Source organism: Lissotriton vulgaris, chromosome 12, assembly GCF_964263255.1.
Source record: "Lissotriton vulgaris chromosome 12, aLisVul1.2, whole genome shotgun sequence".
Classification (NCBI taxonomy): Eukaryota; Metazoa; Chordata; class Amphibia; order Caudata; family Salamandridae; genus Lissotriton; species Lissotriton vulgaris.
The window spans coordinates 710,813,544-710,830,960 of record NC_141700.1 but is presented as its reverse complement, the minus strand read 5'-3'; the positions used below and the strand labels follow the sequence as shown (position 1 = coordinate 710,830,960).

The window sequence follows — 17,417 nt, the reverse complement described above, 5'->3', positions numbered from 1 at the left end:
TCTGTAATTGAACCAAATAGTCAGGAGAAGAGCTTTATATATAAACCAAAGAAGAGAATCTGTTAATAGGAGTCACAGGGAAGGCTTGGCATATATGTATGTATGTGACATTTGTATATCATGAACCTAGCTGACAGGAATAGGGTCAAACACAAAGATAGAGTCAACAAGTAATTGGAGTTGGGGCTGGGTTCTGAGAATGATATTATGCTATGATTTAGTATTCTATAAAGAGGTATGTCTTCAGCTATTTCCTAAACTGGAACAGGGTTTCTGTGAACTTGATGAATAGAGGATATTTGTCCAGAGCCTGGAAATATAGATAGAGCATACCTTTTCTCTTTTTTTTCTCTTTCTTGCACTTCCTCATTTCCAAACTGATGATGTCCTGTTGGCTAGTGTGCAGAGAATCACCAAAATTTGGGAGCCTACCAGTAATATAGGTAGGGGTGATGGTCATGATGTCTTTGCATGAATTCTGGAGGTGGCTGTTTATTGGTACCTTAGAGATGTGTGTCTCCATAGAAACCAATTGGAGTCCAAGGGGATAGCTAGATGAGATTTTAAGAGGTGGGACAGTGACATTTAGTCAATCGTCAGAACCTACGGACTAAACATTGTGTCATACGCAGACGACACCCAACTTATCCACTCCCTATCCAACTAACCCAACACCGCCAGACACAACTTTCGAGAAGGCATGGAAGCCGTCGCCAAATGGATGAAAAACAGCTGCCTACAACTAAACACCAACAAAACGGAAGTACTCATCATGGGCCCAAACCCCGTCCCCTGGAACAACACTTGGTGGCCCCCCACCCTCGAAAGCCCACCCACCCCCACGGACCAGGCACACAACCTGGGAATCATTCTGGACTCAGAGCTCCATGGACCGCCAGATATACTCTCTCTCATCCTCCTGCTTCCACACCCTCCACCTCCTACGTAAGACCTTCAAATGGATCCCCCTTGAACACAGAAAGACCGTCACTCACACCCTGGTCACCAGCAGGCTCGAATAAGGCAACACACTCGATGCCGGAATAAACAAAAACCTCACCCGCAAGCTACAGAACATCCAAAACGCCACTGCAAGACTGGTCCTTAACCTGCCAAGACACTGCCACATCTCCCAGCACCTGCGCACACTCCACTGGCTCCCCATCGAAGCTAGAGTCAACTTCAAGATGCTAACCCACGCTCTCAAGGCCCTCCACAACACCGGACCAGCATAACTGAACAGCCGACTCAAATTCCACGCACCGCAAAGGACCCTAGGATCAGCCCAGCTCTCCTACGCTGTGATCCCCTGCACCAGAAAGACCAGATCGGGAGGCTGCTCCTTCTCCTTCTGCGCAGCCAGAGCCTGGAACGACCTTCCGCTCCACCTCAGATACCATCGCTCCCCATCTTTGCAAGAAACCTCAAAACCTGGCTCTTCAACAGACCCCCTGCTTAATGGGCTGGAACCTGCGACCCCCCCCAACCCCCAGTGCCTTGAGACCCTTACGGGTGAGTTGTCGCGCTTAACAAACACCTGATTGTTTGAAAATATATATCAGGGGACTTGGCCTGTGATCGGGTGGGATTGGTGTTCGATCAATGTGCTCTAACGCCGGGATAACTGCAGAACCCGTCTGTGGTGCTATTGGTCTTCATGTTGCCTTTGGTTATCAGATATTGGGGGCTAAACATCTATGACAGCACCCATCATGAGATATCACCTGCTGGGGTGGCATTTTAACTACAAGTGGGTGGTGCGGGTGGCCATCTTGCAGCCTACTTGGAGATTGTGTGATAGAAAGCGAGGCTGACCTTCACTAGATCACTAGGGAGGTATCATTTTCTTACACCAATCATTGCATTGCTCTAGGTTCGATCTTGATGATATCATGGGTGCGGAAAGCTTAGGCTTTTGCATCTTCCTAAACCCCTCCATGTCCTTTTCAGGTGCCCTGATTTATCGGCCTCCAGGGCAAAGCTCCACATTCATAGATTCACTTGGAGACTCCCTAAGCTACTTCTTAGATATGCTTGGTGACTTTAATCATCACTTGGAATCGAGACTTGCACCAGGAGCGGATAATTTCCTCCAGAGTATAGAGCTCCTTACACTAAACCAACTAGTGGAGCATCCAACTGATCAGGCGGGGCATATCCTTGATGGGGTCTGTTCCAACATTACATCCCTATCAGTGGACACTCCCGTTCCGGTAATTTGGTCAGACCATTTTGTGGTAGCATTGACAATGGGGATGCCACAGAAAAGGAGCTCTGATTTACCAGCCTCTGACCCCCAACCCAGACGTAAATGGGCTCAACTAGCTGACAACCCAAAGCTGATAACACATGCACAAGCACTTATACCCCATATGACAGGAAATCCAGGGGGGGGGCGCTTGTCATCTCCACTCCTGGCTTACGACAGTTTATAATAAGCTATTGCCACTTGAGAAACATGACGAGATTAAGAAATCAAAAACTCAAAAGGCCCCCTGGTTCATGCCCGATTCAGCATCAAATCATTCCAATTGTAAGCAACAGGAACGTAAATGGAGAAGGTCGTACAATAGTGCAGACAGAATAGCTTACAAAAAGAGCAGGAAACTCTATCACCACCACATTAAAATTGCAAAAAAAGAGTACTATTCAAAGAAAATAATGGAGGCCAATTTAGATCAAAAGGCGATCTCCACAATCGTAAAATCCTTTACTAACCCTAATGTGTTGCAGAAGGAATTGCCTCCTTCACAAACTCTGTGTAATGAGATTGCAACTTACTTCGGAGAAAAGATTCTTAATATTGAAAAGAATTTCACAATTGGCCCCAATAAAAATAGGGATGATCCTACGGAACCAGCTTCCAGCTCCAGTGCTCATTGCAGTAAAACCTTTAAACTGGTAGCATTAGAGTCGACTTACGAGGCCATCAGGGCTTGCAAATCAGGTTCTTCCTTAGATGCATGTCCTCCTATGATCCTTCATAAAATTATTGATATACTCAACACTGTCGGAAATTCAATAGTTAGTTCTTCACTAAGTATGGACATTGTACCAGATGAGTGGAAACTGGCGTTGGTAAAACCTTTTAAAAAGAAACCAAATATTGACCCCTCTGTGCTTTCTAATCTCCCGCCTATCTCATTGCTTCCAGTGTTGGGTAAAATAACAGAGAAATTTGTACACAAGGAATTCACAAGATTTATCGAAGTAGCTAATATTCTCCATCCACAACAATCGGGCTTCCATCTGAAGCATACAACTGAATCAGCCCTTTTTGAAATTACTGAGGCGCTAAAGATCTTAGCAGACAAGGGTAAGAAGGCAGTTTTGATCCTGCTCGATTGATCGGCTGCATTCAACACTATCTCCCATGATATCCTTTTAAAGAGACTCGAATGCAGCGGCATCTCAGGTACTGTTCTAGAATGGATCAAATCATTCCTTTCCAATCGGAGACAAGCTGTAACTTTAGGCACCTTCCTCTCGACAGAGAAAATTATAACAACAGGAGTTCCGCAAGGCTCCTCTTTGAGCCCTCTGTTGTTTAATATTTATATGGCCCGCTCATCTCTCTTATAAGCTCGTTCAGAATCGAAGTAACGTCCTATGCAGATGATACTCAAATGATTGTATCTCTTGATAACAACACTATAGATGCCAAAGTGAACTTTAAATGCTTTCTATCACAAGTCATACAGTGGATGAGGGACAACCATTTGAAACGTAATACTGATAAAACAGAAATGTTGCCCATTGGGAGGGATGTAACTTTCCTTCCGGATGTGTGGTGGCCAGAGCGAACTACGCCCTCACCAGACATTGTTAAAGTAGCTAACAATCTAGGGGTACAGTTTGATACTGAGTTGTTCTTTCTGCCACACGCGTCAGCCACAGCAGGGACCTGCTTTAGTCTAATAAGATCATTAAAGAAATTCTTTGATCTGATTCCGCTCCCTGCAAGGAAATCAGTAGCAGTGGCCCTAATTCTCTCACGTTTGGACTACTGCAACAGCCTCCTTGCAGGAGCAAATAAAACCACGATGGAAAAACTACAAGTGGTCCAAAATGCTGCAGAACTCCTTGTTCTGAGGCTTCCACGCAGAGCGTCCGCATCAGTTCTGCATTGGCTTCCGATTCATAAAATAATGTTTTTTAAAATTCTTTTAATCACTTATATCACTTATAGCGCCATGCTTAAACTGGGACCTTAGTATCTCTCAGCACGGTTCTCCCCATATACCACCAACAGGACTCTTAGGTCATCCACAGCCAATCTCCTGAAACCTCCCTCTTTCAGACGGATCACTAAAGGAGGGAAAACTGTCACCGTCCTGGGGTCTAAAGCATGGAATGCCCTTCCAACCAATTTAAGACTACAGAAAACTGAATCTCAATTTAGGAAGGCATTGAAGACATGGATATACAACATTTCTGATGTCCACTGCCTTACACTAATCTAGTCGCAGCATAAGCTGGTATGCTATAGGACCCGCACTCACTGTCCATTCCTCAGCGCCAGGATACTGCTTGCAGAGTGACAGCTTGTGCTTAAGAAATGCTAATTGACATTATATTACATTACCTGTGGTACCCTCCTGCAGTTCCATGCACAACATGGCAGGCTTAGCCTGGTGCCCACCATGTGTGCATGGAAGTGCACGACATGCCTTCCTGGCATTGTGGCGGGCGGTGCTGAGTGCACCACCCGCCACACTGTCAGGAATGCAGGATGCGCTGCCACTGTGGCGGGCGCATCCTAATAGCCCCCACACCCCGGCCCTTATGGCGGGCGGTCCAATTTCACGATAGGATGGCGGGCGGACATCCTAATGTGCCCCTAATGTTTTAGTAGGCCATCCACTAGCTTGGGCAACAGATGCATCACTCCCACTGGTCCAGCCATGTCTGACATGCTAACAGAAGAGCTTATCACAGGATCTGAATTTATGTTTCATCAAAGCCACTCCTGTCCTTTTGGTGAAAAAGTGTGATTCGGCTGGTCCACTTGTACTTGTGCTAGACCCCGAGTCCTAGGGCATAGGGGAAAATGTTGGTTATTTTTGCTTCTGAGACTGCGTCGTGTGGGCAGCTGTTTGAGTGCGAATTGTTACCAGAGGGGTCAAAAGTCATCTGAACCTGCAGGGTTGCGAGCGAGCGGAAGCACAGGACTTCCAGTCCCAGGAGCGCCCACCCGCCCTCATCGCTTACACCTGGGCAGCTCTCCCTGCAGGCTCCTCCCCCTCACTCAGATCCCATAAGTGCATTGGAATAGTCCCGCTGCGCGGGAGCGACTGGGAGAAGCCAGGGACAAGGGCGGGACCGTCTGTGGCCGTCAGGGGCCGAAGGAGGCCGGCAGGGCCAGGACTCTAACCTATAATTTCGAGTATTTATTATCCTTGTTATTGTGCCCTAGGGTGTAGTTAGATTGTGGGTCCAGATTTAGTGTGTAAATACTCTGTCTGGTTGTAGATATGTCTAGTTCACTCCCATCTAGTGTGGGTGCTTCTTTCCTTGGGCCACTTGACAAATATTTTGAGAAGGCAAGTAAGGAGATTGATAAAGAACTTCTTTTAGCAGAAAGACGCGCTGATCGACGTTGCTCTATTGAACTTCTTAAACAATTACCCCTGCCCACTCAACCTGGATAAAATAACTCTCAGGAATTGGCGGTGCAAGGGAAGACGATCATTGATTTGGATTCGTTAAGCACTGACCCTATTCCTAGTATCTTTCGGGTACCTAACTGTTCCCCTGTTCGCTCTTTAACTAATAGTGTGGGTCATATAAACAGCCCTTCCTCTGCCCCTATTAGCCCAAACGATCTTAATATCCAAGTTGATCTGATTACTGCCCCCGAACTACACTCAACCCTTACCAATTGATCTTGTCTTAGTGTCGGTCCGGGTGAGAATACTTTGCCTCGAACTAATAGTATCCCCGGACCCAAATCTTCTAAAAAGATAAGAGCTGTCTGTTCCCCCCCTAGGAAGAAAAGAAAAAAGGGTGGCATTAAAAGAAAAGGTACTGGTCAACAAACTCTTACTTCTACCTCAGTCAACCATACAATTGATTTTACGGTACTTCCAGTGATTGAGGCCCCCTCTGGTACTCCCTATTTACCAACCCCTTCTGTGGATATCACTACTGGGTTTAATAAGGAGTGTTACGACATTTTTGAGAAACTCCTAAAATCATACATGTTACCTCTTTTGGAGCGTGTAAGGTTACTAGGCGAAAAAATGGATCGTCTCTTGGCTCCTGTGGTTACATCTCACCCCACGAGCTCTAATAGTCAGCTTGTCCAACTATCCAAGCCTAGCATTATTATCACTGTTCCTAGCAAGCACCCTGAAAATAATAGCAATACTAAAGCCAACAACAATCCAAAGGCTCCGGATTTGTCTCTTAAACCCCCACGTGTTACCAACTCTGTTAAAGAGAAGCCACTATTGTCCTGTAATAAGTCAACCAATGAGGGAATTAAGTCAATTCCCAATCAAGGGGTAGCAAAACCTGACAATTCCACTCATAGACAATTTTTAAATCGCAGGAACATTGTAGAACTTCCACCCGATTCAGCTAATTTTGTTATCATTCTGACGGGTGTGCCCCCAATCTCTAATGGTAACAGGGAAAGTAACGTAAATCTAAAAAATAAAGTCATCTTCTGGCTGAAAACTAATAGACCCCTTCCTGCTCATCTTAACGGGGATATTATTTCAGTCCGTAGATGCAAGTGGGTGGGTCCTCGCCCAAAGGACATTGAGGGTGATACTATGATCATTAACTTTAGGGATCACAGAGTCGTTTCCCATCTCACCGATTGATATGTGGGAAATAACGAGGGGGGAATTTCCACGCGGAATCTAAGTTATTTCTATCCGGAGACCCTGTTTAAACCACAAGGCCAACAAAGCCCCAAAAGAAACCTTCATCCTCTTAAATGGACCAACTTTACCCCTAGCTTTCATGGGCCATCAATAAACCCTGAGGCCTTGTTTCAATCATATTCACAATCTGCTTATAATAGCTCTACTTTTACACCGAACTGGGTTAATTCCAACTCCCAGTTTTCCGGCTATCCTGCAATACATGCCCCCCCAAATTATCGCCAGCCCCAAAGCTTCTTTCCCAATTTAAACAACCCCAGCAAACACATCCAGCCTAAGCATGAGCGGATTTTGCGGATTGGCAATCCGCGAATTTGCGGATTTGCGAACTCGCAATCCGCAAAATCCGCGAATTCCCGCGAATTTGCGGATTTTTTTTTTTTTTTGTGTTCGCCCGTGTTTCTGCCAGTTCGCGAGGGTTTTTACAATTTCGCAATTTGCGAACTTACCTGTCGGGTCGCAAGTTTTGCGAACTTGTTGTTTCTACGTGTCCAACCTGTTTGGGACACTCTTCTTCATCACTGCCACTCTCTGTCACCACTGCCACTCTCTGACTACTCATGCCACCCTCTGGCCCACCCATGCCACCCTCTGTTTCATCACCACACCCTCTGGTTGTCCAGTGTACATTATTTTCGGCAAAGCAAAGCACACCTTCCCTGCCTCAAGTGACCTGAATTAATTTGGGGCTGATTAATGTGTCACAGAATATTTTTTTAGCTGGCACCTGCTTCCTTAGTGCGCCCTGATTAGTGATCTTTTGCACTTGCTAAGTGCTTTCATTGTTGCAAAATTAGTTACAACACCTGCCCTGCCCCAACTGACAATAATGAATTAGGGGCTGATTAATGGATTTTAACTTCCAGCCTGGCTCCTGCTTGTCTCCCTTAGCTGTAATTCATGACCTTTGTGGCATATGTGTAACTATTCTGAGGTTCAGAGCAGGGTCACATAATAGTTTCAACTGGCAACTGAACTCTGGAGGGGCCCCTCAGGAAGCACTACAGGAAATGGCTACTAATGATGTGCCTGAACTTTTGAACCTGGTAAGTAGTTACTTTCAGTTTTGCTTAAATCGTATTTCTGCAATTTCGCACTTATTCGCGGGGCGCGAACTCACGCGAACAGTGCGAGCAGTGCGAGCAAAATCCGCTGCTCGCGGATTTGCGGATTTTGCAGGAAATTCGCAAATCTCGCGGATTGCGGATTTCCCGAAAATCCGCAAAATCCGCGAGCGGAACGGATTTTCCGCCCATGCCTAATCCAGCCCAATGAATATTGGAATATCCCGTTGAGGAACTTGCATGAGCCTTTATCAGGGTTGAATTATAATGACTGACCAACTACTCCAATCAGGGCTGAAGTGGGCAGCTTAGACTGTACGGGGTCCATTGATACCCTAGTGAATTATCCCTGTCATGCTAAAGATCTAATGGGCCAATTAGCCCAAAATGTTAAAGAGGGCTCTGTTTATTTGTGTGGGTCTGGTGAAATGGTTTCGGTACTTGAACCGGTGTTACTCGCTGATCCATCTACCGAGAGTGTTAATTTGGCACCAGGCACTCTGGGAGGGTTCACTGGTACTTGTACCGCAGATAGTATGGTGGACAGTGTCTCTATACCAGGAGTTGCTCCTTTGCAAGATGAAGTTGCTTTATTGCTCCATGAAGAGGACTTGCCTGGCAAAAGTACTTCCAGTGCTCCAACAGGCAGAAATGGTATCATCTTGGGAAGCTGGAATATAGCTGGGCTCAAGCCAAAGATGGCTATCCCAGATTGGGTTAATTTTATATGTAGAGGTGACGTTTGGTCCTTTCAAGAAACATGGGCTCTTCTACCAATGTTTCTCTCTGGCTACCTGTCCTTTAGCAAACCGGCCATTAGAGGACATAGAGGTCGTGCCAGGGGGGGTTTGACAGTTTGGGTTCGGCAACATGAGGGTGTGACAGTTGAGGAAGTTTTTATTGATAGCCCCGACATACTATTGGTCAGCATCAAATCCACTAGCGGGCTGGACATCCTGCTGATTAATATATATGCTAGGGGCATCCAGGGTGGCAGGGTTTCCCTAACTCTTCTCCGTCTGGATGACTTCTTAGGCGAAGCTCCGGCATCCTGCTTTGAACCACTGAGTTCAGATGAGGGTTCTCTAACCGAGACTGAAGACCTGGCTTGGGGGATTCCTCAGCTTGAACTAGCTCCGATCAAAAAATGGTCCCAGGCGGCTATTTTTATTAAAGGTATGTGCTTGGACCAGGGCCTGCGTGCCCTTAATGGCAGAACACGTTCTGATAGGCTGGGTAAAGACACCTTCTGCAATGGTAGATATAGTAGTAGAATTGATTATGTACTACTGGATGTCAAACTGTGGCCTGTGGTGGTGGATATGGAGGTAACATCTCGTCCTGAAAGTGATTACGATCCACTGGTGGTGGAACTAAGGGATTTCAGTTTTTCCGGACCAGATAAATGTGTGTCTAACTTAGTACAGGATGAAGTAATACTCACCAACGATATGAGGAGAGTACGCTGGCCAAAAATCTGTGTCGACCCGGAAGCATGTAAAACGATCAGATCTCTGGTTTCCGATTCCCTTGCTGTTATTACTAAATGTGAGTCACAGGAGGTGATTAATACAATTATCACCGATACCCATACCACTTTGTTTAGGTCCCTAAAAAAACTTTTTATTAAATCTTTTTCTAAAAGGGGTGGTGGGGGGAACAAGAAAACACTAAACTGGTCCGATGATGAGTGCCGTCGGACTCATGTAGAACTGTTTAAGGCCCTAAAGCTTAAAAATCTTGACCTAATAAGGTCCTGTAGGAAGGCATTCAACGTTGCCAAACATAGAGCTAAGGTGAACTGGGATGAAGAACGGTGGCTTACTCTAACAGAAGCATGTAGTTCCAGGAACTTTCAGCAGTTTTGGCACCTACTCAAATGGGGCCTGTCCCAGGATGACCGGCCAAGTCCATCTTCGGTAGGTCAACAACAATGGGTTAGCTACTTTGAGAACCAATTTAAGGGCCCCGGTAGTATACAGGATAACATCTGCTGGCCACTATCGGTTGATCAACTTGTGTTTACAAGCACTGAAGTAAAAACTGTCCTGCAATCTATCCCAAGGGGGAAGGCACCTGGTACAGATTGCATTCCAGCTGATCTATTTCAACAAGACCAAGACCTTTGGGTTCCATATCTGGTCCAGTTGGTTAATGCCTTGGCTACTGGTGCCAGAGTCCCTGAATCCTGGGCCGGGGCTGAAATCTTGTCTATATATAAGAAAGGTGATCGGTCGGTTCCTTCCAACTACCGGCCGATCAGCCTCATAGACGCGGTGCAAAAAATCACAGCCCATCTTGTCCTTGCCAGGATACATGAATGGATAGACGAACATAATATTCTAACGCCACTTCAGGCTGGATTCAGGTCTCATGTGAGTACCTTAGATCAGGCCTATCTTTTTATGCTTCTTTTTTGGAAGACGTTTTTTTTAGGTAAGGGCAATTTATACGCAGCCTTCGTTGATTTAAGGTCTGCTTTTGACCTTGTTCCGAGGGCTGGGTTATGGAAGTGCTTACTAGATATGGGTATACCCGTCCCTCTTGTGCGCCTGTTGATTAATCTACATGGGAATACCTTTGCCCAAGTACGCTGGGGCAAACAAGGGGAGGTGACAGATAGGTTTGTTGTGGCCAAAGGAGTTAGGCAAGGATGTGTTTTAGCCCCTACCCTTTTTTCTTTATACATTAATAGGGTTATTAATTATTTTGATAATCACCCCACAGACGCCCCGTCATTAGCAGGAATGAAAATTCCCCTGCTCATGTTCGCCGACGATACTCTTTTGATTTCAAAAACCAGACAGGGTCTCCAGCAGGCCCTGTCACGGTTTGAGTTATTTTGTTGCGAACATGAGCTTGAGGTAAATGTTTCCAAGACTAAGTTCATGGTTTTAAGAGGTCATAACCAGATCAGCGCAAGGGTCACCATGGGGGGTACGCCCTTGGAACAAACGAAGCTGTTCACCTACCTGGGAGTTACATTTAGTGAGACCTTAAGCTGGACCCACCAGGTTGAGCTTATGGCTTTAAAACACCTGCAGATAGGTGGTGCGCTGATCAAAGAGCATAAAGGCTCTTTTACACGGCCTATCTCACCATTAATCAAGATCTATGGTTCCAAGGTTCTACCCTCTGTTTTATACGGGGCGGAACTATAGGGCTATAGTAAATTGGACCTGTTGAGAACAGCCCAAAATAAATTCCTCAGGGTGGTTACGGGTTTGCCGCAGTCTACCCCGTGGATCCCGCTTATGTATGATTTAGGGTGTCATCCGGTTGAGGACCAGGCAAGATTTCGCCCATTGGCATTTTGGAGACGCCTATGGACGACGCCGGAACTCAACCTTTATGCTAGGGCATGTTTAGATGTCAGAGACCTTCCTGGCTCTTCGAACATTGGCTGGTTTAGGGATTTAAGATCATCCCTCTATGCTCTAGGGTATAGAGATTTGTGGTTGGCTCCCGAATCCGCTACTTTTCCCTCAAAGAAAACCTTAAAAGTGCTCTATTGGGACTGGGTGACTTTTAATAGACACCTGAGACTGCCCTCAAGCAACCTTACTAGTTCATTTACTGACTTTAAAGATGCCCCCAAGCTCGAAAAATATTGGGATTTGATTACTAAACCAGTGGATCGCAAATTGTTCCACCAGTTTAGATGTGGTTCGCCACCAAAAAATGGGGCTCTGGCGGGACAGGGTTCTGTCCAAACTGTCACGGTCAGGTTGAAAGTTTAAATCATTTTTTGTTTGTATGCCCTCTGTATGCCACCCCCAGGTCTAAATGGCTTAGCCCGGTCTGCAGAAGCCTGGGTACTTGCTCAGCTATTGAGGCCAGTAGAATTCTAAGAACTAATCTATCCCCATTAATTGTAGTAGGTGTGGCAAAATACCTAGGATGGGTGTGGACGCTCAGAATCAGGTTTACCAAAAGCAAATAACTAGTCCCTTTTAACGATTTATGCTTATCTACATGTGATTAGCTTATTGCATTTTTCTGGTACTCTTGGTATTCATTGTATTTTTTTAAATTTTTGTACCCATTTATAAGAAAGTCTGTTTAATTGATTTAATATGGTTTTAGATGTTTTCATCCAAATTATATATTCTCTTTTATGATGTATATACTGTATGTATGTCTTTTATGATGTAACAATCGAATAAAGACTTCTCAAATGGAAATGGACTGTCCCATTGCCATCGTACTAATGTTTACTGCTCGCCACATTAGGATTGTGGGTGGATGTCTGGCGTTTGGAGAGACTGACTGCCATGCTTCAAACGAGCTCGAGGAGCCCGTAGGTGCGTCGGAGGGAGTTGTATCCCTACAGCATTGGGGGTGCCTGCTCAGGCGCCACCGTAGGGATTACAATGTCCATTTCCGACGGCCGTTTCATGGCGGTTAACCCACCATGAAAAAGCGGGCGGAAAGGGACTTTGGTGGCCTGTAGCGTACCCTCTTGCTCCCGGAAGTATAACCTATGGTTCCACCCCACATATTCCTGCACCATGTGGCAGACATTGCATAGTGTCTACTACATAGTGTAAGGATATGCGCAGGGTGCATGTTTTGTACTGCGGTGTGTGCTGCACCCGCCGGCACCCACCACAATACAACAATACAAAATATACATTTTGAGACCGCCTGGAAGGTGGTTGCATCGTGATTCAGGCTGCGGGACAGCCAACAGCTTGTCAGGCGGTCCTGTTTCCTACCAGGATGGTGTCCGGCCGCCATCCTAGTCAGGCCCCTACTGTGGTATTTTAATTACATTACAATCATTTGTTTTGATTTATAATAATTATTAACAATTGTAATAAATATGTAATATATTTATTTTTTCTTAGAATTTAGACATATAATTCTAAATTTAAATGTTCATATTTTTTGTTATTTAATAGAGTTGTTAAAATATGTTATTTGTTTGAAGTGAGCTACCCTCTCTCTACTGTTGTACTGATTGGGAAATGTTTACCCATCCTGAGTCCAAACTTTCTCTACTGTTGCACTGATTGAAGTGCGAACAGTCATTTTTGACCCTCCTGAATCCAACGCTTTCCCTACTGTTGCACCGACTGGGGTGGGAATAAGATATTTTACCACTCCTGAGTCTAACCTTTCCCTACTGTTGCACTGTTGCACTGACTGAAGTAGGAATAGAAACTGTTACTCCTCCTCAGTCCAACACTTTCCCTACTGTTGCATTGACTAGAGTGGGAATAGTAAATGTTGCCCCTTCTATAGTGGAACGAGTTTATACATTATTTATAGAGTTTAATTATTTTGTTATTTTTTTAATATTGGTTAAATATACATTATTATTATGTGTCTGTGTATTTAATGTTATATTTTTTATTTATGTAAATGTATGCCAATTTAAATATTTTTTAGTAAAACATATTTTTATATATTGTTTACTTTTTATGTACAATTGAATTGGAAATATTTTACATTTTATTGCAGTTTATTTGCTGTACTTTTATATTTTGGATGTGCAGGTGAATATATATATATATATTCACTGAAAAAACCATAGGTTTCACACCAGTTATAGTTAGGAATTAGCATTTAAAAAAAAACCTATTAAATTCACTGAAAAAACCATAGGTTTCACACCAGTTATAGTTAGCTGGAAATTTTACTGACATAAAACCATTGAAATTCCCACGTTATAGTTAGTTGGACTCACTATGACTTGCGCGCCTGCAATGCACTGCTGATGACGTCACATATTACATCACTCATGACATGGTCAGTGACATATAAATATTACCTACTTGCGGTCGCCAGTAGGTAGTTATAGTTAGGATTTTTTTCAATGCAAAATCTCAACATTCTATTGGGAATAACTTTGGCGCCGGTTGAGGAATGTTTGGGGGGGATTTGTCTCAAGATATATGCTCCAGTGGTTTTTACGAAAATTTACTTTGAAAAAATATATACTGGGCTACATTGGGCTATGTATATGTTAGAGCCCAAATGTAGCCCAATATAGCCCAATGTAGCCCAATGTAGCCCAATGTAGCCCAAAGATGGCCACCAGAGACAAAAAAAACAAATGCAGCCCAAATATCAGCCAGATGTAGCCCAACTATAGCCCAATGACATAATGTCCCAGAGTGTTCTAAAGAACAACTAGAGCGCTAACAGTCTTACTTATGACAAAAGTATGGCACACCTGAAGTCATCTTGATTGGAATTAAGTGTTAACACTTAAAAAATTTAATTTGCAAAGGAACAAAATGAGGGTGTTCATTTTGACATAGAAATTATGATTAGTGCTGAAGAAATAAAAATTAGGGCACATTTTGAGTGACTTCTCAAATCCTCTTATAGTTCATTAAAAAATTTCTGATATGCAGTCTCCCAAGATGGCCACCAGAGACAAAAGAGCCCAAATGTAGCCCAAATATCAGCCAGATGTAGCCCAACTATAGCCCAATGACAGAATGTCCCAGAGTGTTCTAAAGAACAACTAGAACGCTAACAGTCTTACTTATGACAAAAGTATGGCACACCTGAAGTCATCTTGATTGGACTAAAGTGGTAACACTTAATACATTTAATTTGAAAAGGAACAAAATGAGGGGTTTTATTTTGCCATAGAAATTTTATATATATATATATATATATATATAGATATATATATATATATATATATATATATATATATATATATATATATATATATATATATATATATATATATATATATATATATATATTATATATCTATTACCTACTGGTGGTCGCCAGTAGGTATATATAGTTAGGATTTTTTTCCTATGGGATTTCTGAAAATTCTATGTCGAATAACTTTGGCGTTTGTGGACGGAATTGGCTGAAATTTTCAGGAAAATGGCACATTTTGTTTCTGAGCAGCCCCTGAAAATTTGGGGGGGGTTTTGTCAAGGGGGGGCCGAGAAAAAAGGGGGGTCCCAAAATGCGTTTTTCCCATTCATTTTTCTATAGGGCGGTTGGAATCACTTTTAGCTCGAACTGCTGAATGGATTTACACGAAACTTGGCAAAATTGTAGATACGGTTTGCCCGAAGTGCCTTTGCTATGTCTCAATATATGTGCTCCAGTGGATTTTGAGAAATTAACGTTTTAAAAAACAGATATATCTGTGACAGCGCTCCGGTTAGCGCCCCGGTTCGCGTACCTGACGCGTAACAGAACTTCGCGAAGCGAAGCTGATTGGCTCTCCAGTGTGTGTCAACATTCTAAACAGTCCGGAACGGCCGCCATCTTGTCTCTCGGTAGGATCGAGAGACAAGAGGTGGAGAAAAACGAAGGGGGAATTTAATGAAAGGGGGCAAGGTAGACCCCTCCTGCCCCCCTAGGATTGATGAGGGGGATATTAAAGTGCCCCGCGGGGCCAAAAATAAATTAAAAAAAATGTTTGCGATTTTTCGCCGTAGAGTCGCGTCCCGGTACGCGAACCGGGTAGCTTACCGGTAGCGTAACGGGAGTTCGCCATTTTGTGTTTTGGACAAATTTAATCACAAGATGGAGGAATAACAATGTGGGAAATGGGTATAAGGAGGCACGGGAGACGTATCCTGACCCCTTAGGTTTTCTGAGGGTAGCTGAGGAGGCTCATATATGTCGAGAAAAAAAATTTGAATTTTTCGCGCATTAGCTGCCGGTACGCGAACCGGGAAGCGAACATGAGTGAAAATTAGTGAAAAAAGGTACATTCGAAATTTGTAAAGAGTAATTATAGATAAGGTACCTCTGAAAAGAGCTTTTGGGTTCTGTGTAAGTTCTAGGTACTTATAAGTAGGTACCAATACACAGTCTTAAATTTTGTATGAAAACTCTGTTTCCCTCATCTGAGAAGTGCACACCATCTCCTCTGTAGATATCTTGCATGTAGTAATGTAAGTTATTGTTGTAGATGGCGCCCATACCATGGTCTTTCATATAAGCTGAAACAGACTTATTTACATGCTTCCTCGCTTTCTCAATTTGTGGACAAATTTGATTGGACCACCTTCATTTCTGTCTTAGGCATATAATGGAATATACCAAGGCAGTTTGGGGTAAAAGTGCCATTAATTGCTCAAAGGTGTCCTTTAAGAGCATTTCCAGACCTACCCCAGTCAAAGTGCCCAAATCATTTCTTCCACAGTGCACTATTATGAGGTCAGGGTTTGGAAAATGTAAAAAGGTTTTCACCAATGGTATCAATTGGTGACATCTCAATCCTCTTTTGCCAATCCATTTGATTTCCACATTTTGTAAATTGAGGTTGTGTAAATTTCTGTTATCAGCATACCTGTGAGCCCTGTGGATGTAACTATGTCCAACAATCCAGACAGAAAACATGGTGAGAGGAGGTTCTGCTGCAGTCAGATGAAGTGTGGGAATGAAATGGCAGTTGAAACAGTAGGAGTTTGTAAAAAAAAAACTGTGGAGTTTCAGTGCTAATGATTCAATAGCAGTGATTGGTGGATTTCCATTGCTGAAAACAGAAAGTTATGGTGCATGGATGTGTTCTTTGAAACACGTAATTTGAATGGTTAAGAAAACATGATTTTAAGAAACATTGCAGTGGATTAGCAGGTGTACTGAGAGTTTAGAGTTCATTTGAAACATTGTTGTGTGAACTTGTAAACATGAGAGGTCTGGCTGGAGGTAGTTGCTATGGAAAAAGGCCAGAAAGGGCAGAGGGGGGGAAGGGTGTTGATTTGAAAAAAGTGAGGGAAGAGTTTTGATTGGGTGACATGAGAGATATGTGTGATGAATTTCAGCATGTCTGTGCCTTTGTTGGTTGCAGCCTCTGGAGTGCATACCTTTTGCTCTGCTAAAGAAAAGTTTGTGTGTTTCTGAGACTGTTTTGAAATTGAAAAAGCATTTGCTAAGGTGAGAAAAAAATCATTTAATTTAGATAGAGAGTAGTATAGTTTATGGAGAAAATAAGGAAGTCAGCTGTACATTTAAAATGTTGTTTTGTGTCAAGTGTTTTCATTATTTTTTCCAAAAAGATTTTGCTTCTTTGGCAAATTATAATTATAGATAATGTGAAGTATTAGTACTGACAGGGTGTGCTTGTATATAGGAGGTGTGCTGTGTTTTCAAATTATGACCAGAAAATCGTTTTTTAAGAAAAATACATGCTTTTTACATTTATGAGAACGATAACATGGGGTGTGCTTTTTTAAATAAATATTTCACTTCCCAACATGAATATGGGAGAATAATTTGCTTGTTTGTTGGTTTAAAAACTCGTTTCTTGAAGTCATTTAGGTTTCACAATATGTTTTGCAAGAGTTAAATAGTCAACATGGGGGCATATTTACAAGGCTTATGAGACACATTCACGTCATTTTCCCCATTTTAAAAGTGACTTTAAAGGTGGTGCAAGGTTCTTGTAAATACACCCCCATGAGTGCTTTGCCAATTTAAATCATTTTCCCCTGGTGCATGTGCCTTGTAAATACGCCCCTCT

At 43.3% G+C, this 17,417-nt stretch overlaps 1 protein-coding gene across 1 annotated transcript in view; it reads left to right on the top strand.

The window, feature by feature from the left end:
- LOC147678073 (vomeronasal type-2 receptor 26-like) overlaps nt 1-17,417 on the top strand; it is a 124,307-nt gene that overhangs the window by 45,078 nt on the left and 61,812 nt on the right. The gene's annotated exons all lie outside the window — the stretch shown is intronic.